The 20712-nt window shown below is 37.3% G+C and overlaps 1 long non-coding RNA gene across 1 annotated transcript; it reads right to left on the bottom strand.

The window, feature by feature from the left end:
* Nucleotides 1-604: 604 nt before the first annotated feature.
* On the bottom strand, nt 605-6871 carry LOC139128991 (uncharacterized). Its single transcript, XR_011551482.1, has 3 exons — nt 5799-6871; nt 4715-4868; nt 605-1487 (listed from the first exon to the last, which is right to left on the bottom strand). It is a non-coding gene; the product is annotated as an uncharacterized lncRNA (long non-coding RNA).
* Between the last annotated feature and the right edge of the window lie 13841 nt (nt 6872-20712).

Here is a 20712-nt window from a genome sequence, read left to right as displayed (position 1 = left end):
AAACATGTTTTCACTCTAGTAATAGAATACAAATATAAACCCAACGTGTTATGTCAATTAAACATTGATTAACTTCATGCATCTTACTCTGTTACATGATGGCAATTTCAGTCTTAAGAAAATTTTTTGATGGCTCGACAAAAAATTTTTTTTAACTATACTAAATACAAATATAAATGCAACACACTTCATCGAACAATGATGATACAGTGAGGCAATCAATTGCCATGTGTTGTGTCAATTAAACATTGAATAACCTTATTAAATGTTGTATCTTATTCAGATCACAAGGTGCCCAGGCTTTGTTTGTTGATGTCCATGTGTAAACAAAATGTAAACAAATAAACACGTGAATAAACAAACACACACACACGTAAACAAGGAAGCAATATATGACATGTTTGACACTGAAAACATCAACCAAAATATTACTGAGAACCCACATACTCAACTGGGAGTAGTCATTGTCCCCCTCCTTCGTGGGGGGGGGGGAGGGGTGGGCATGACTTCTCCCAGTTGATATGTAAGTTCTCAGTAAAATTTGCGTTGATGTTTTCAGTGTCAAACATGTCATACATTGCTTCCTTGTTTACAGTTGGACATCAACAAAGAAAGCCTGAGCACCCTGTGGTTACATGATCAGGGTTTTCATTAGAAGCCGGTAGCCGGCTAAATTACCCGCCTACTCTTGTAATTTTTCCGGCTACTTTTACCAAAATATTATTGAATTTAAGGAGAAACGAAACGTAAATTGTACAGCTTAACTGTGTTCCAGCTTTTGGAAGAGTTGCGTGCGATCTCGATCGTTATCTAACGAAAAGCTTGTCCGCCTACTTCTCTTACTTTTCCTTCTACTTCAATTCTTTATGAAAACCCTGATGATGGCAATTACCTTCAGTCTTTACAATCTTTTTTCATGGATCAACAAAAAACATCTTTAACTATACAAATAGAATATAAATAATATAAATCCAACAGTCACTTCACTGAACAATGATGAAACAAAGATACACTGTAGTTCCAAGAGTCATTTTGAACCGAACTCTGAACTGAACTGAATTACAGGGCAGTCACCCATGCAAAAAAAAATCAGTTCTGCTGGCTTCTTCTCGGTCCAGTATGATAAGTTACTTCTGGTAAGAAGTCATCATCATCGTCGTCGTCGGGGATCTCAGGTTGCTCATCACTGCTAAACTGATCCACACCAGCACTGGTTGGCCTTTGCTGAACAGCAACTGCAATCTCTCTGTCACTACTAGTGTTGTATTCACTTCCAAGCATTGCTTGCTCCAACCCTCTCAGATGTGGTGCGTTCTCAGGTATTGCACCACGGCAATTTGGACAAGCATGTAAGCGAATGCTACATACATAGCACCCTATTATTTATTACACTTGAAACATGCATACAACGGAAATGAGGCTCTTTCAAGGCATACCATGCATGTTAATGGGTCTCGTGGTCTACTAAAGACTCCCTGGAGTCCTCTCTGCAAAAAAAAGTCAATGAAAATTAAGTTGACAATAATGCCTGTAAAATAACCATATCAATACCAACAAAACAGAATTAATACACACATTGACTGAGACAATAATTTAATACTCTGACCAATAAAATGACAGTATACTAGTAATTGATGTAACCCAATATGAATGCAATTTCCCACCAGTATTTGAGGTGTTGTTTACACCAACCCACACATACATCAACACAGACTCTTAAGTCTACTTGTACTAAAATATAGCACTGTTATCACTGCTCATAAACTGTTATGTATGTATGAGGTATCAAACTAAAAAACAAGACATTCAAGGAAGTGATTCTATACATGTATTAGGAAAAGAGCAAAGTACAAAATAATATTTGTTTAAAAAGTAACCAAGTTTCAAGTATCCAAGGTACATGGATACACACACACACACAAATGAGAAATATATACTGGAATATGGCCATAAACAGTACAATATGACCTGAAGAAAGGAAGTGAATTTATTGTGATTTATTGAAAATACTCAGAAGTAAATCAAGATCAACAGACCAAAAGATGGTTATAAAATAGACGAAATAAAATGAAAATGAGACAAAACCTTAATTTTGACAAAATGTGAACATTAAACCTTCAATCCGTTCTGATTCAACAGAATAAGCCCAGCACAGTGTGTGTTATGGACTTTTGACCAAAGGCCATATTTTTATTTTTGGACCCAAATTCTGTACCTCTCATTCAATCATTTTCACTTGAACAATCTACCAACTAGACACTATAAGCACAGGGTGTTCTGCAGGCTTTGTTTTTTGACGTCCATGTGTAAAGAAAAATATGTAAATAAACAAACGAACACATGTAAACAAGGAAGCAATATATGACAACATGTTTGACACTGAAAACATCAACCCACATATAAACTGGGAGCATACATTGCTTCCGTGTTACATGTGTGTGTTTTTTTGTTTTGTTTGTTTGTTTACACATGGACATCAACAAATGAAGCCTGGGCACCATGTGCTATAAGCGCCTCTCTGAATATCAATGCATTTATCCGTCGAGCAGTTTCGGATTTTTAAGTTGTTTACCCACACAAATCCACACACACACAGACTCTTAGTGGTCCCATAACCACAGCTGTACTATATAGTATAGTACAATTGTGGTAAAAACATTAAATTTCTTAGATGTGAAATACAAGGGTCATGAAATTGACACTGTAGAATGTGATTATATATCAATATATTAATTTCTGCCTTTAATTTTCAAACCAATGATCCTGACATTAAAATGGTTTGCTCCAGATATAGTTACACGTAAATTGTCCTGGTGTGAATATTTACCTAACCATGATCATCCCCTGAAGTGCTATCTAAACTCTGACAAAAGCTCATTCAAACAGATGTGTCTGCCAGTCTGAGTGTTTACTGATGTAGACAACAAGAATACACTGGTGACACCTGTATAAATCTTGCAATAAATGTAAACACTGATGCGGGGGGGGGGCACTCACAAAGAAAAGGTATATGTGTACCACAGTTTTGACACCCCCCCCCTTGAAGTGTGGCAACTTATTTAGTCATATGGTTATACATTTTCTGACTCCAAGACTTAACAAGCGACCTAGCGGCCGGAAGAGCTCTGCTGTAATCTGCTGCAGAAATGAACTGGCTAGCAGGAAATATATATGCAGGTTGAGTTGAAAATCTAAATTTTTGCCACCTGACTGATATGTATTTCAAGCAACTTTTAGAAGTCTAGAGATCTTGACATGTTTTATATTGGAACAATTTCATTACTTATTACTAATAAAATCTGTACAAACCTGCACACAGGATTTGAAAGAAATCTGACAAGCAGTTTTAGAAAAAATGATTTTTGACCAAAACAGGAAAAATTGCCCCCAAATACAAATAAGCAAATTTCACCACAATTTGAACAAACTTGGCTAAGGTCATCTGTAGGATGACCAGTGTTCCAGAGAAGATGTTTTTTTAAAAAAATTGACCAAAATGGCAAAATTTTTCCCCAAAATATCCAATCGGTGAATCCTCCATATATCAGCACAGTTTGACTACATGTTACTTATATCATCCTTTAAGGAACCACACTAAATTTCAATGAAATCTGACAAGCAGTTCAGAAAAAGATTTTTGACCAAAAACTGGAAAAATTGCCCCAAAAATACAAATATGCAAATTTCACCAAAATTTGAACAAAACTTTGCTAAGGTCATCCCTAGGAACCTACACATAAAATTTCAAAGAAATTGGACCAGTGGTTTCAAAGAAGAAGATTTTTGGAAATAATTTTGACCCAAAATGGCAAAATTTGCCCCAAAAATCCAATCTTGCATATATAAGCACAATTTGACTATATGTTACTTATATCATCCCAAGGAACCTGCACAATAAATTTGAAAGAAATCTGACAAGTGGTTTCAGTGAAAATGATTTTTTTACCAAAAAACGCGAAAAATTGCCCCAAAAATACAAATATGCAAATTTCACCACAATATGGACAAACTTGATAGAGGTCACCCCTAGGAACCTGCATACAAAATTTCAAAGCAATTGGACCAGTGGTTACAGAGAAGAAGATTTTTGAAATAATTTTGACCAAAAATGGCAAAATTTGCCTCAAAAATCCATTCCTGCATATATCAGCACAATTTGACTATATATTACTTATATCATCCCTAGGAACCTGCACACCAAATTTGAATAGAATCTGACAAGTGGTTTCAGTGAAAATGATTTTTGACCAAAAATGCGAAAAATTGCCCCAAAAATACAAATTTCATCACAAAATGGACAAAATTGGTAGAGGTCACCCAAAGGAACCTGCACACAAAATTTTAAAGCAAGTGGACCAGTGGTTTCAGAGAAGATGATTTTTGAAAAAAATGTTGACAGACGACGGACGGACAGACGCCGGACGCCGACGGACAGTCCACCTATCTGATAAGCTCTGCGTCGCTGACAGCGGAGCTAAAAAAGTTTAAAAAAAAAATTTCTCCCAAAATCAATATCAGCCATTTCTTACCCCACATTTTACCTAAAAATGTAATTTTTTGACCCCCCCAGTTTAGCTAAAAATGAAAACTTTTGACCCCCTAATTTTGACACTTTTGTACTTTGAACACTCCGATCGGAGTGCCTCCCCCCCCCCGACACATATAACCAAGAGTTGTTGTACCTCTCATTTATGTAACAGAATTGTTTACTTACCATCTCTCCAATATGCTGCTTGATTATCTTTAAATCACTTTCTACATTCTGCAGTTCTGATTTCCGTTTTGGAGCTTTCTCTTTATAGATGAATTTTTATAGTCTTCATCTCTCACTGCAAAAAGCTTCCTTGGTGTTCTCCAAAAATCAGGTCCTATAAAGTACAATTTATTACAAAATCAATGATAATACAAATGGTAAATTGTGCTGGGAAAATGTGCTTTATCCTTTTCCCTGTACCTGTAATTAGCTCCGCTGTCTGTAGACATGCAGACATTGGAGATATAGGGATTATGGCTGACCAGTGGATGTCTGCCTGTCATCTGTCCGTCGATCGATCAACTTTGTGTACTTTCTCCAAAACTACATGGCTGAATTTTTTTAAGGACTAAGGAGGTGTGCCTGGAGATGCCCAGATCTTATTTTGTTCAAGACAATTTGACCTGGTTGTGAATATGCAAATTTGGTCTAAAAATAGAATTTGTGATAATTTTTTTAATCAAAAACTACATGGGCAATTGTGCTGAATTTTGTTTGGAGGATGTCCCAGACTAAGGGATGTTCATAAAATGTGCCCGGGTTATCAATATGCAAATTACGTCATCCTTACAACAGGTCATTACACAACCATTCATTCCGCGTGCCAGTCTATTTCGACGCCGTAAAAGGGCGCGTAGTTTTACGACGATGTACACAACGTGCATTCAGTCACGAGGTTGGCCAGTAGGTTTTGGTTCTAAATTGAAGTTGATATAAGTTCAAAAGTTATAAATGAACAAGAATTTTTCTTACTAATTTTACGCGGAAAAGTTTTTAATACTGAAGAGGTTGATATAATAATCGCCTGAGACACTCGTGAATTTCTGCCACAGTTCAATCTAAAAAGTGACATTTTAATTGAAATTTTAGCTATTTTTAGACCCTAATGAAGAATTATTCTTACATTTCAAAAATGTAGATATAAACAGGATTTCAGTAGTTTGTATGTGACGTCAACATTTCTCATCATTTAGATTATGTTAAATTACTAAAACACCCCTGATCTTTAACGGCCTACAGGCAAACGATTGTTTTTTAAGCTTACCTGAAGTCGCCGGACTTTCGCTGATCGGGGTCTGTGAACGATCCAATATAAGGATCGTGTCTTCCTCCCAGTTGTTGATTGATTTAACTTTCATGCAGAAATTTTCCAAACTGCATTCATTTTCGTCTAGGGTTAAAATAACCATGTTTTCGTCTCGATATCCAGCGCTGGTGTACGATATAACTGTTACGGCTTTGTTGATTACTTTCCGTCTCTGTTCTGGCTGCTGCTGGCTAACTCCCGGTGGACGAACGCCAATTGGCCTTGGGACTTGGTAGCTCGTACCAAGTCCCAAATCGGCACGGTTGGTAGAGGAATTTGCGGTACTTTCGAACAATGCAGAACCGCCGGTGGAACTTCGACGTGGGCTGCTTGTGAGTGTAACTGGGGATCTCTCGACCCCACGAACTTCATAAGTAGAGGAGTCACGACCATCTACTGTAAAATTTCCCTCGTCGTCCTGCCAAACGACTCGTTGTATTGGGCGTCGAACGTTGCCATCACTTTCATTGTCAGAGCTCTCTGCTGTATCCAACGTGACGAGGTACATGGTACTCGTGTCAAACATATTATTAGTCAACGTATTTATGCGGTAGGCAGAGATCGTCCCTGCCACGGACAAAACTTCGCCGTTGATCAGGAGCCTCATAGTCAGAGTGTTCACAATTTCGATGAACCCTATACCCGAAGTCACTGTGCACTACAGTAATTTCTGCGCCGTCGGGTAGCCTCAACCGTCCATAAGCTTAACTCGTGGGAAAATAATGTTGTCCACGAACAACAGACTTGGTTCAGGTTCGACTACTTCTTAGCCCCGCCTTAAAAATGACTTTTGTCCAATCAGATTAGAGTTTTAAAATTTGTCGTGGCAATGCTTCTTGTAAGCGCCTATCTCATGACCAATGATGAACCAAAGGAAAGATTCGTAAATTTAAAACACAGTCACAAAGTTATGCCGACACATAATGGATTTGAAAGCGGTAAGGCTTTGAGGCTACCCGACGGCGCGGCAAATACAGAATTTCGAACAGTGTTGCAAAATGATGACTTTTTAGACAAGCTTTGATGTTGTCTGCAATGAAATCTGGTGTTGCAAAGAAACGACATCAGTTGCTCTGATATAACTGTCCAGCAAACCAAATGAATCAGACTGATGGGCGGAAAAACGTGCAGATTCGTGCAATTTATTTATTTGCGACGTTATGAGATCCCACCAGAAAAAAAATATCCCTCCAAAAATGATCTAAATAGAATCTTTGCATAAAATCATGGGACGGTGACGCAAGTTATAATTAATATCCCGCCAATAATGTTAATTTAACGCGTACAGTGAGCACCGCCTTCAGTTTGCACCTTCAGACTCTAGAGGGCAGACTAACTTATTGCTTATGCATTATGAACTTCGAAGAAGGCATAAACTCGGTAGGTCTCTGGTAGCTTTTGGAATATGGAGTATGCTAGTTTTTAAGAGGGTTGGACGCATTTCGTCATTCTGAAAGGGTCTATAGACATATGATAGTTAGATTGGACAATTTACTTATGGAAGATGTAAAAAGTAAGACATTTTACATGTCATTTCCCTTCTTTTTCATATCACACTCTAGAGAATGGGTCCGTTTTGCATATGAATTATTGGAAAGACTATAAAGCAAGAAGATATAAAGGATGTTGAAGTACTTTATATATGGAGTATAATTGTCTCACTTAGACTGGCCGCAATTTGTCACGGATTGTCGTGCGTAGAACTCTGAAAATATTATTCTTCACCCCCACCCTCCTATATATGTTACGACCGCGGGAAGTCGACAAGGCAAGAATGTAAGTGGCCATCTTATAAAGCTGTTTCTTAGCAAGTGAAACGACTGCAAGCAGCTGGTCGCAACGAAAGATGGCCAAATAGAGGAAACTATGCACAAAACTGTTAAAATTTCCGTATTCTTAGTTAAGTAAGTTTTCACAGACTCGATGACGAGAGCTCTCTCCTAAATGGAAACACGCCAGGTTCACAGTGCCAACTCCGTCTGGACGCGTAAGTCCACGAAAACAGAAACGTTGCACTCGACTTACCAGTTCAGACAAAAATCTTCGTGAAAGTCACATCAGGATCTCCTACCACCAGGACGTTTCCAAATTACAGTAAAATACTAACAGGTACGATACCAGAACTTCTTTAGACGTTAACAGGCACACAAAGTTACTTCCAGATTGCATTGATACCTTTCGGCACCAGCAGGTAGACAGTACAGTAAGTCAATTCGGGCTCGGTCTTCAAAACCTGGGAAACTCCGTTCCGTTCCTTGGACTTCTGAAGACTCTCAACACGTGGCACGTGCGCACGTTTGTATACGACCAAAACACATTACACATAAACACCTTGTCACGCAAATGAGCAAAGAAAACAAAAGGATCTAAACTATGTTACCTGGTCACAAGAACAAAACTGATAGAGGGCGTTTCTCTGTCGTAAAATATATTAACAATTCATAAATTCAATGCGAATCGTACCCGGATATAAGGCGCAGTACTCAACATCAATTTACAAGAACATTCTTCAACAAATCTCTTGATCCGCAACAACGATTCACGACTGTCTACCAGACTATATTGTGTGTTTCCCTACTGTCCAGTCTCACAACCAAATTATCCCATCGAGAACGACAAATACGCAAACATGACACATGGTTGAATTAGTTTAATGTTTGGCTTAAAGACGACCGGTGAATTTGAAAATCACAAATCGAGGAGGACTTCTTATAGCTTTTCTGATCATCATCTTGTCTGAAACATCAATCCAATGCGGCTTTGCTATTATCACAGACAAATAGAAACAGACTGGCAACGGGTATTGTTCAAGGCGTGAAGCGGTTACGTAAGTTATCCATGTTCGCCTCGCCTCAGGTAGCTCTCGCCTTGCTTTTCCGAAGAGTGCCGACCCGCTGCACCTTCGGTTGTCTCCGGATTTTGCCAATTTTTAAGCGAAAGTATGTTCGGCAAAGTTTGTGTTGTTGTTGTCATGTGGTGCTGAGCGGAATCAGGCGTGCTGGCGAAAACGGGAAAGTTTTGAGTTTCGAAAAAGTGAGTTTTACCATTTTAATAATTCCTCTCACATTTTTATAGAATATATAATGAGTGTGTTTCAACCAAATTTGAAAATCTTCTATCGTTACAGTCTGGTTTTACTCAATGGTTTACGGTCAGTCATATTGTCTATAAAAAGTTGGTCATTGAAAGACGTGTTTATGAAACTGTGGGCGTGTTATGTTTTGATTGGCGTGAAGCAGTGTTTCTGCCCTAAGAGCTCACAAAGTAAGTATGGTTGCTACGCGACTGGCAGCACACTAGCACGATGCCATCTCGTCGTACTTTTTGCATAATCTCGTGCAATTATCAACCACGAACAAAGGTCTCAAAAATATCTAACACCTGTGAAGCTCATTTTAATATGAAAAGGCCATAGTCTACCCAGACGACCATGGAACAAAAGCCATGCCGCGTTGCTAGTCTGTTTGTTCTATTTGTCTGTGCTTTTATCTTACATGATTAGAGAGTGGATATGAAACATGAATTAAACAATTGATAAGTTATGCTAAACTACTAGTGGACTTTTGATGAACATCATACATGTAATACAGTGTCGTGGTCATTAATAATTTGAGACATTGCCCAATAGGAAGATGACCAGCCATTAATACTTGATGTATAGGAAGTTTCAGAGCCGATGGTTACGTAAGATAATACAAATACCCAGCATATTTATAAAATGACCTGAAACATAAACTTGCGTTCATATAGTTTCCTACACGGACTGCATATCATAAATCTAAACAATCTTGGATATCTTTACCCTATGTTTTCAAAGTACCGCAGTTTCACCAAACAAAATGAGTAGCACAGAACAATGATTGTGTACACAAACAAACAGAACGTTTTTACTATTTTACGTACTACAAGATATTTGACTTTGGGGCCAAACTTCATTTCTTCAATTTTAAAAGATTTTGAGAGAAGTGGTCGCAATGACAATAATTGTGTGTTCCTTGACATCTGATAATCCATGTTCTATGGGATACAGACTTTTTTTGGCAAATTGATTTTCCGTACTTTGTTGGTTTCAATGACATATAATAAAAAAAATCGACACGACAGGAACTAGTTTGGGATAATTGGATCTTTATTTTGAAATTTGTCAAAAGCGTTGTGTCCTATAGTTGAATGTTGCGATATTACAAATTACTCATAAAAACAAGTGTGCAACTTAAAAAGAAAAGCAGATGAGGTTTTATATCGACATTACTTCACCATCCAATTATCCCAAATTAATTCCAATCGTGTTAATCAAAGTCGATTATTAGTGTTCTTTAGTAATGTGCTCACCCGTTATTTCATGGTTGTCCTCTCGCACTTGCATCTTCCTTTATTGAGAGTAACAACCCAAGTTGGATGTAACTTACCAAAGTTCATTGTTCTCAATATCTTCTCTCACAAATAAATCTACGCGATACAGTGCAGCTTGAGTCATACCAACGTAAGAACATCGTAAGATTTGTGCATGTATGCACAGTCATTAGAACTTGCAAACGAGGTGGATGGACGCCCTGTGTACCAGTTAAAATAATTTACCTGTAATAGAAAGCCGAAGGTGGTATGAACGATTACTTAGAACTACATTGTTGCCAGCTCTGCCTATTACGGTCGTTTCCATGAGGTGTTCATACCGGCATAAACTGCAACATAGTTTTGAGATCTCTTCATCTAGCAATTACTTCATAACTTATTTATTATGACTACAATTAAATAATTTATTTTATATCTTGCAGTCGGTTATTTGGTGAATTAAGACTTCATTTACTTAAAATGATAAATTAATATTAATGCAACACACTGAAACAAAATAAAAAACAAAATATCCTCAGCTCGAACTCTGCAGAAATTACGATATTGACCAGGGTCGCTATGTACTCTGCAGGAATTGTCTTGTAGATTTACGCGCTAGGTTCTATCACTACTACGCCCGAAGCTACTATTCGTCATTAATAGGACAGTCGTTATTTTTTTACGTTTCTAACAGACACGTAATTAGTTACCTTTTAACTGTCATCCGTCCCTGTAAATGATAGAAGCCAGAACCTGAAAACGTGTTGATAAAAATGTTGGCATGAATTTCCTTCAAGCCCGCTCGCAAAGAGACAGAAATAAATAAAACTATAGTTTATAATATCTATTAGCAATATTCACTCTTAAACGAACGGAAGCTCTTCAAGCCGCCAAAACTTATCATCACTATCATACTTTTTATTTACTCCGTCATCATGCACACAAAGCGTTTGATGTCTTGTTTGCGAGTGAATAATCGCTTGAAAAGACACAACAGTGTATCGTCTCCGAAGTAGATTACTCATGGAATGTGTTTCTATAGGACCCTGCTGCACCATGCAATTGGCCTTTTATCCTAGATTAGACTTATCTTATTATTGTCAACGATAAGTAAATATTATTAAAGTGTCGTTTTCAAATCATCAACTTCATCCTCCTAAACACTAAAATAATGCCATGCGGCTTCTTTGAAACGCCAGATTTATTAAAGCTCACCTCGGAGATAGGCATCCTCGAAAGCGTCGTCGATCGTTGCAAGTTTCGCACCTCGAATACTACATTGACTTTTTGCTGTAGCCCAAGTGAAATGTTGGTCTGGATAGATGAAGTAACAACTTTTACCGCGGAAACATCTCCATCCTCGTCCGACTACAGAGAAAATGGAAACAATAACGAATATTTGTACAATTTTTGGACAGGCTTGGACAGAAAGTAGTTTATCTGCATTATAAAATGCCAGCTTCACCAGCTTTAGGTGGCGGTAAAGGCTAGAGCGTCAGTTATAAACTCCAATAATACTATTAAAATATAAAAGTAGTCAACATTCTCTGTGGAATAAAAAACTACACATTTGGGGTCAAAGGCATTGCAGAGTTATAGCCTGTTGAAACTTCTGAAAAACTGACCAAAGAAGAAGAAGTTGGGGAGTCCTTATTATATTAACTATGGTAGAGGTCCCCTAGCTTTTAAAAAAATGTTTGAAAAGGGAAAGTCATTTTTCGTTGTTTTCAGGAAAGTTTGACAAGGCAGTGCTTGCATTCAGAATGCGTGACTGCTATTGTAAATGCATTTTAGATTCTTTGAGTGTCAAAGTGGTTTCAAGAGTGAGATTAACTAAAAGGACTGCTCTGTGACTTCAAAAGAGGGGTGTAAATATGGCTTGTTTTCAACATTTTTGACAGAATAACAGTTTTCCTACATAATTTTATGCCAATTTAATCCAACCTTTGAAATGAGATATGGACATGGAATTTTTACAGCCTATTAACAAGGTTACAGACAAGATGACTGGGCTTATGGCACAATTTTCCTGTATTTGGAGTACTTTTGAAAAATCACATTTTGAAATTTGAAAGAATTTTTTAATAATTTTTTGATATGTAAACCCATGTAAAATCATAAAAACAATTTATTTACAAAACATGCCGTACACATCTTACAATTAATAGTGTCAATATATTTATAACTAATTTGGTAATATTAAGTACTGTCCAATTATTATTAAATTCAAATATGTAAAACAATATGAAAAATTAAAGTTTAATATTTACTGGTATCATATTTCAAAAACATGGCTGCAAATATACAATTTTTATATTTTTTGGAGAAAGTATTAAGTAAGGGATTTATCCTGAAAATTTGAAGTTAATATCTTAATTCTAACACTTGATACTTGACATTAACTCTGAGAAAAGAATTGGTGCAAAAATAGCCTTTACCGCAACCTTAACCGTTTCAACATCTACGTCATCGTTCACGTCACTGTCAGCTGTGATAGCAAAGTCGTCGACTTGCAATTCATCTGTGTCTTCTACAACAGCAGAGTGGATCCCGACACAGAGAACCACTAAGAGTAATACAGCCGTCTTGCTAGATGAGACTTGACAAAGCATAGTGTCGGCAACTCTGTGTTCATACGGGAGTCAGAACACTGATGATTCTAATGGCACTGTTGCTACCTTTTTTATGATTTTTAGCCTTCCCATCCAGCTGATATGACTTTACCGCGATATCCCTCACTACCTCAAAACTCTGTGGGACGTTTGATGGATTGCCATAATCACCATGTCAAAAGCTATGTTAACAATCAGGAGTCACGAAGTAAATAACTTTTCTCTCAGCACCGTAACATGATTTCATCATCTGAAACACTTTTGAGGTCACACAGAAAACCGACACATTGTCTCCACTATATCTTTTAAGTATGTAAAATGGTGGCACTCTGAGTTATTGCTGAAAATCACTTTCTTAATCACATATTACAGTTACATATTGCAGATAATCGTGGCAAAAGCCCTTGTTAATGTTTAACTTGATCCAGCAGTACGATTCGCAAGTACACTGCTATTGGACCGTCAGAGAGTAAAGGCTCACTGGCTGTATTAAGGAAGTTGAAATAAAAATATTCGGATGACGGGACGTGTTACCTACCATGAAGAAGATGAATTCTTTTGTGTCCTTGGCAAGGAGTGAAAGAACAACAGCGTTTGATGGAGTGTTCGTACTGTTTTATACATGGTAACATTTTCAGTTCTGTCGGAATAACTGGTTAGTTAAAATTAAATTGCACCATTGATATGTTGACTTACCAGTTGATTTAAAAGAAAAAAAAACTCTTTTTTGACGACCCAGGAAGCACTTTTGTGTTTGTGGAGGCATTTATTGTCCAGTATTTTACACAGTGTGTTCGACACTTAGGACTACTGAAGGGACATTTTATCAAACACCAAATTCTATAATCATTCCGTAAGCTGCTCCTCGATACCATTCTGAGTTCGTCAATATGTCAAACTTTAAGCAGTTGACATCTTAATATCTTAATTAATAAGTCTTGCATAATGTAATCACGACAATTTATATCATCCAAAAATATATGACTCTCTCTCTCTCTCTCTCTCTCTCTCTCTCTCTCTCTCTGTCTCTCTCTCTCTCAAACATACATTTGTGTCAAGAACACCTAGGCCCAGTGAAGAGCTAGGGCTTTTTAACATCACGACATACAGCAAACACGGTTTAAACAAATGTTGTGAATGCAATAATGACAAATCCGAAAAGTTAATATTTCAAATATTAAGTACTCTATCCAGTGAAACCGATTACCTGTGCTTAGTTCACCAGAAATTTCTACAAAATCAGCAGGACTGATTCAGTTTAAATTAACATCACGTGTTATAAAGTTAATACTGTGCATGGTCAGCTGAAAAGAACCGCTATTAAGTCGTTAAATTTGTATTGTAAATTATGTTACTTGTCGTTTTCAAATTATATTGCAGTAGTAAAATTTATTTGGCTTTCGGGATACATCTTGTTTTTCTACAAAACATCTTGTTTTTTCTACAAAACATCTTGTTTTTTAACACAGGGAACTCCTTCTTACACACATGCGCGTAAGAGTTCCCTGAGTCAGCGCTAGCTATGACTGCGCCTAACATCAGTATATACTAAAAATAATTCCCAGAACTACTCCAATATGCGGTAACCCCCGGAACGGGCTTTGATATGGCTAACAGATGGTTATCTAAAAATAATCCAGTGAGACATGAAAGCTGCTGGTAGGTCACCCTACATGAATTGAGGGTGACCTCACGTACGTGGACAGCCGGCACTGACGTCACTCATTGACAGATTACTCATTGTAATAGCTACCGGAAACTGACGTCAGTTTTTCCTGGTATTTCAACATCTGTATAGAAAGAAATAGCCACATTTCAATAATGGCTGGAGACTCTTCAACACAGACTGGCACTTTCAAGCTCTACAGATGGATTGGAGTCCAGAAGCCCTGAATGAGTGAATTAGGCATTGTGTGTGTGATATAGTTATTGGAACCAACACTGAAAGAACCGGTAGAATTTGAATGGTTGTTATATTTGATGACCAGTGGATCCATCCTCTACAGTGTACATGTAATTTATGTGCAGCTACATACCCTACCAGAACCGTAGGGATGTTGCGCAATACCCCTATCGGGACGTTTCCAGAAGGACTTTCCAGTGGGACTTTCGCAATACCGTTCCGGTTGCTTAGTAACTTGTGATGTCATGATTGAGATGAAACATTCTAGGTTTCATATCCATTTAATCCATAATGTCGTAGGTATCGTTCCAGCGGTGGACTAAATCCTTCTTGTTTTTGTATTTCTAATGCCTGCTTGAAAATGTTCTGAATAAGTTCTGACCCCGGGGCCTCTGTTGTTGCGGCTTTTTCTTGTATTTGTGTAAGCAGCTGTTTATATTGAACGTAATAATGTTTATATTTCTCTCGTCTCTTTGCTACACCAGTTTTTCCTTGTATTACATCAATAATAACACCTGGTATAGGAGTTAAAGCTAAAAGAACTGGAACTGTTGGAATTGCTGCTATTACAGCAGAGCTTACAAGAATTCCCTTAGTAATATTAAGAGCCATATCAATTCGACCCATTAATTTATAACTTCGTCGATATGCAGCGCTAGTTCTTTCTATGTAATCAGCCAATTGTTCAACGCTTTCAACAACTGAGATGTGCATTTTTTTACTGTATATGTAAGGGATGATAAAAAATAATTGTAGTAATATAGAAAGACAATATGGCAGAAGGAGGAGAAGATATACCACTCCAGGATTTCGATGATGCAAATTTAAATGATGATGACGCTACTGCTGAAACATTCTTTATAGACGATGATAATGCTCTTGCAGAAGCCGATCCTTTCCTGGCTAGCCCGAAGGCGGGTCTTCGGGCTGAACTTATAGTAGATGAAAAATTAAGTATGGTTAATAAATTCTTAAAGGAGAATAAATTACTGATTCGGATGCACTAAATGTATTGGCTATGGAATCTGAGATTAAGGATGGAAAGCTGTATTATAAAAACCTCAAGCTGTCTAAAGATAGAGGAGGTGGATTTTATAAGCTCACCACATTAATGAGAGAAAAAGGAGGACATGAATTTATGAGAGATGTATTCGGAGGTCGCTCTAGCGCAGAGCCCGAATATGTGAGTCGTACATTGTATTCTGAAGATGTGAAAAATGATAAAATACCGGCTGAGAAGATGACACCAGAAGACATGGGTGTATACAAAGATGAACTGACATTCTTACGGCAAGATGCTTCCGGTAATGCACATAAAATACAAGCTTTTGAAAATAAAATCGAACAATGGAACAATCTAAACCCCGAATATAGAGCTTTTGTTGATGAATTAAAGATGGCAAATATGCGTCTTGATGAGCTTTACAGTGAAAGAGATAAAATTATGTCAGAGCAGACAGAACTTACACCTGAACTCAGAACAAGACTAGCTAAAATTAATAATCGAATTGAAGTACAACATGATATGATCAGTGGGGCACGTGAAAGACTGGCGTCGACTAGGTCTCTTCGTGATGTAATTTCTGATCCAGAATTATCACTGAGACTGAAGCTGACAGAATTATTTAAACGAAATGGTATTACAATCGCTGCAATACTGACTGCCCTTGGAATGACAATATCAACAATTGCCCTGGCTGTGACTAGAGGAGGAGGAGGAGGAGCGGGAGCAGGAACTGGAGCAAACGCAGGAGGTTCAGGTCCGCCCAAAGTATATACAAAAGCGAAAGAAATTGTAAAGCAATTTGGTGAATGGTTAAAAACCTTGGCCGCAAAAAGTGCTGCTGCAATACCAGGTTTAATCGGTTCCCTCGTCAGTTTTCTATTAAACATAGGGCCAAAGTCCCTGAAGCTACAATAGACATGGATACAAAATTAAGTATTTCCTGACTGTATGAAATTATCTCACTAAGGTCATCCTAGGGACATGTAAACCAAATATTAAAGCTGTCTGACCAGCGGTTTGAAAAAACAAGTGACTCAACAGTTGACAGAGCTCTGCTGTGTTATGTAGAGAATAACCTTTTGTGACACATGTATTGATGAAGAAGGTGGATATCTTTGATAGCTCATTTCAGGATGGCCTGACCAAAAGTGGAAAATAATTCCGTAAAAATACAGATTTGCATATTTCATCAGACTATATTAGTCTATAATAGCAAATAAACGAGAGTTAATTACTTTCTAATCAAAGTAAACAAGACTTGCTTAAATCAAGATTAACGTCATAAAAAAACAGCATATCTGTCAGGTTATAAAGAATCTTGAGCTGGTTATCTTTTAATATCAGTATTTTCATCCTATTAACCAAGCACATTTTAACTTTCAAATTAACATTGTAAGGAAGTTCTGTTGAATAAGTTGAGACTGTATTACTCAGAGAAAGCACACTGAAGAGACAAATGTTTGAAACTTAAGAAGTTCAAGGTCACCCAAAGCATTATAAGGAATCATGTTACACTTTCATTGCACTGTTTACACAGATTGCACAAGTGCTATAAATAGCACATGAGGAATCTTACAGCCCAGCTTTACCATAAAAACCCTATCACTTTGACCACTCTTTTAATTGACCACTCTATTTTTTTCCTCAAAAAGTAATCTTATTTTATCCTTACCAAGTCAACCATAAATGGAAATTAGAACTTTCTCTATCTCTATTTATTTGACCACCCTATCATGACAAACTATTATGAGCAATTTCTTGTAGATAACATAAATGACGGTTCAGAATATATCAAAGTTGGGATTCAGGAAAGTTGCCTTTACATGTTTTAATCCTCCAAGATGGTAAGCATTTCACTTTGAACTGTCAAAAAAAGTTGAACTTTCTGATAATTCCACACTAAAATTATTTTGGCTTTGATGATTTCCTAATTAATTCAATTATTTAAAATCATATTAATTATTTTTTCTGGGTGAATTGATAGGGTTTATACTGTACAAGAATTCCATACAATGTAAGTCAAATTTTGACCAAAAATGACAAAAAAATTCCTTAAAAATACACATTTGCATATTTCATCACAATTTGAACAAATCTAAGTTGGGTCATCCCTAGGGACCTGTATACCAAATAACAAAGCTGTCTGACCAGCGGTTATGAAGAAGAAGATTTTTTACCAAAAATGCCTTTTTTGGCATTAATTTGCCTATTTTCAACAATATCAAAAAATTAATAAAAACAGTTTCTCAAAATCATATTTTTCATCTACACAACAAATATCAAATCAGTAAGTACTGCGGTTCTCAAGATATTTGAGTGGACGGACGCCTCACAAACGGACATACATACATACATACATACAGACTGACGACGGACGCCGGACAGATACCCATCCCAATAGCTTCTATAGACTATAGTCTATAGTAGCTAAAAAATGCAGGATCGGTTGTCGGATTTGTTGGAGAACAGTTATGGATATTTTTAACTGGATTAACATTAGTCATTATAAATAAAATTATGTACTAATATATCACACTCCCCTATGGCATCGACATGTTTGGTGAAAAGAATATTGCAAAGTTTCTTTCTAAAAATAAAGACCTGTTTGGTTTCTCTGTCGAATTGGAATGGTGCAAACTTCGGCGGGTAAATCGCCATATCCTTCGAGCAAATCCAGGTGTCCGACTCAAAGATGATAATCTTTATCATAACATTTTAGCTTTCGTGAAGGAATGTCAAAAGACTAACTTCTTTAAGCGACTAGAATTCATAGCTGTATTCCAGGATACTGAGGATGACCAAGAGGCTCATCATCTCCAAGAATATTGGGTCCTTCGATTGATTCGCGACACAGGCAATCGATTTATCTTTCAGTCAGACGGAAATATTTATGTAAAGATGTGATTAATTTTCTTTTTTCTTCTACTATATACATTACACGAAAAATGGGGTACGATAGAACATTATTACCGAATTTCACCAACCGAATACCGAATGGAACGAAGTCAGAAAGAACTCATCACGTGATTGCTCATAATCCAAGTGAGGCAGATCCAGGCCAGACACTTATCATACGATGTCCAAAGTTAGAAAGCGGAGTAGTACTAGTTCCAGATACTTTCGACCTAGTTTTTGATCTCGAAGTAACGGGAGATGAATATAACCGAGTAGTACAAAATGTTGCAAAAAATTTGGTGGAGCGTATGGAACTCAAATTTGAGGGGCAGACACTTTCCGATTTGAGTAAATATAACTTTATTGAATGCTATCGTGATCTCTTCAAACATAAAAAGGAGAGAACGAACATGACACTGTATGGAATTCAGAACGAAAATCTAAGAAAATTAAGAAGCGGTGCGACCGATGCAGATGCCGCCGTCGTGGGCGATAAGTTACTTTTCGACACATATAAAACAAAATATGCTATTCGTCTCACTCATCCCCTCGTGACAGGTCATGGAGTTGCATATCCAAAAGCGTTAGGGAGTCATATTGAATGGGAAATTACGTTGGCACCCGCCTCCCAATTACTTGTCAGTAATCAGGTTGTTACAGCCAATTATAAATTAAAAAACATTCAAATGGAATACGAAACAATAACTGACCTCGATCTCGCGAGGTCAACTGCTGGTTATTACAACAGTGGGAAAAGTTACCTTTACGAGTATATACATTATTTTAGAAAAATGAAATATAAATGTACCACGACGTAGCATTAGAGGTATCGCTATACTCTTCACTAAAAATCAGAATCAGACAGAACTGAACAGTGAACTTTTCTTTAACCCATCCATTGAATCTGTGACTGTAATGATTGAAGGCATTGCAAATAAAGTGTACGCTCAGAAGATGATACCAAGACAATTTTGGCGAGAGGTGCGACGGTATTTTGCTGAAGATAAAGATTGGTGTGAAATTGATATAGATGAGGTCGATTATTTGAAGAATAAATTCTGTCTGTTTATCGATCTGCGTAGTTTTAAAGATATTGAATTTCATGGAAATGGTCTTAAAGTTATAAACACAAAAGATGGAATTCAACTTGAGATCTTGAAGAAAGATGCCTCGTGGGGTGGCGACGACGCTCACAATGATAATATATTTGCCCACATTTATGTTATCAGTGATGCCCTGGTCTCTGTTGAAAATAGTAGATTAAAGTCTTTACAATTTTAAACCGTAACCATGACCCGTCATTCCTATCGGCCATGTTTCTGCCAGCCATTCGCCCGTGTCCGGATTATATAACTGCACACGTTTGATATCATTTGGCGCCATCATGATTTTACTGCGCTTTTCACTACAGATTTCTCCAGCCTTTTTCCGTACAAACTGTACAAATTGTGCCGGCTCCGGCTTCTTCCCAGTTTCAAATAGATCTTTATAATCTTCAAAGTTCAAATGTTTTCTAACACAAACATCTTTCACCCCTTTATTTTTTTTCGTCTCGGAAACGGGAGTTCGAAAAGCATACACTTTCGAGCGTATGCCGACAAAATCAAGAATAGGTACACCATTCAACTCATCTTTAAATTTACCTATCACTTTTTATTAATCTTCGGAAAGTTGGGCCCACTCATCCCACTAGTATCATATATAGACTTCTCACCATTCTTTTCCACATCTTCTCGGACTATATCATTGAAAGTTACGTCCGGGGAAGGTATCGGTACACTGTAAACAAAACTGTCAGTATCCATGTAGGCTAATCGTATTCCAGGGAACTGGGTCCGAAAGTAATTGTAATGCTTCTCATACATAAGCAGCTTAGAAAGTTCCAGTACTGCCGCGCCAATGAAAACTGGTTTTACATATCTATGCTCATCCGTTTTCAGTTCCAGTAGGGCACTGTCGCAGGAATCGCCATCCTCTTCGGAAGTTATGAAAGTTATATGTTTCATCTTTGGATTATACTTCTGAATCTTTTTACGTCCACTATCCGTGCCGTTCCAGTCCGAAACAAATTTAAAGTCTCTGTACTTTCGAACATCTTCTATTGTCTTACCGAACATTGCATTA

The sequence above is a fragment of the Ptychodera flava genome, unplaced genomic scaffold (assembly GCF_041260155.1).
Source record: "Ptychodera flava strain L36383 unplaced genomic scaffold, AS_Pfla_20210202 Scaffold_83__1_contigs__length_492613_pilon, whole genome shotgun sequence".
NCBI classification, from domain to species: domain Eukaryota; kingdom Metazoa; phylum Hemichordata; class Enteropneusta; family Ptychoderidae; genus Ptychodera; species Ptychodera flava.
Note: the sequence above shows the minus strand (reverse complement) of the source record. Positions and strands in the feature narration are given on the sequence as shown.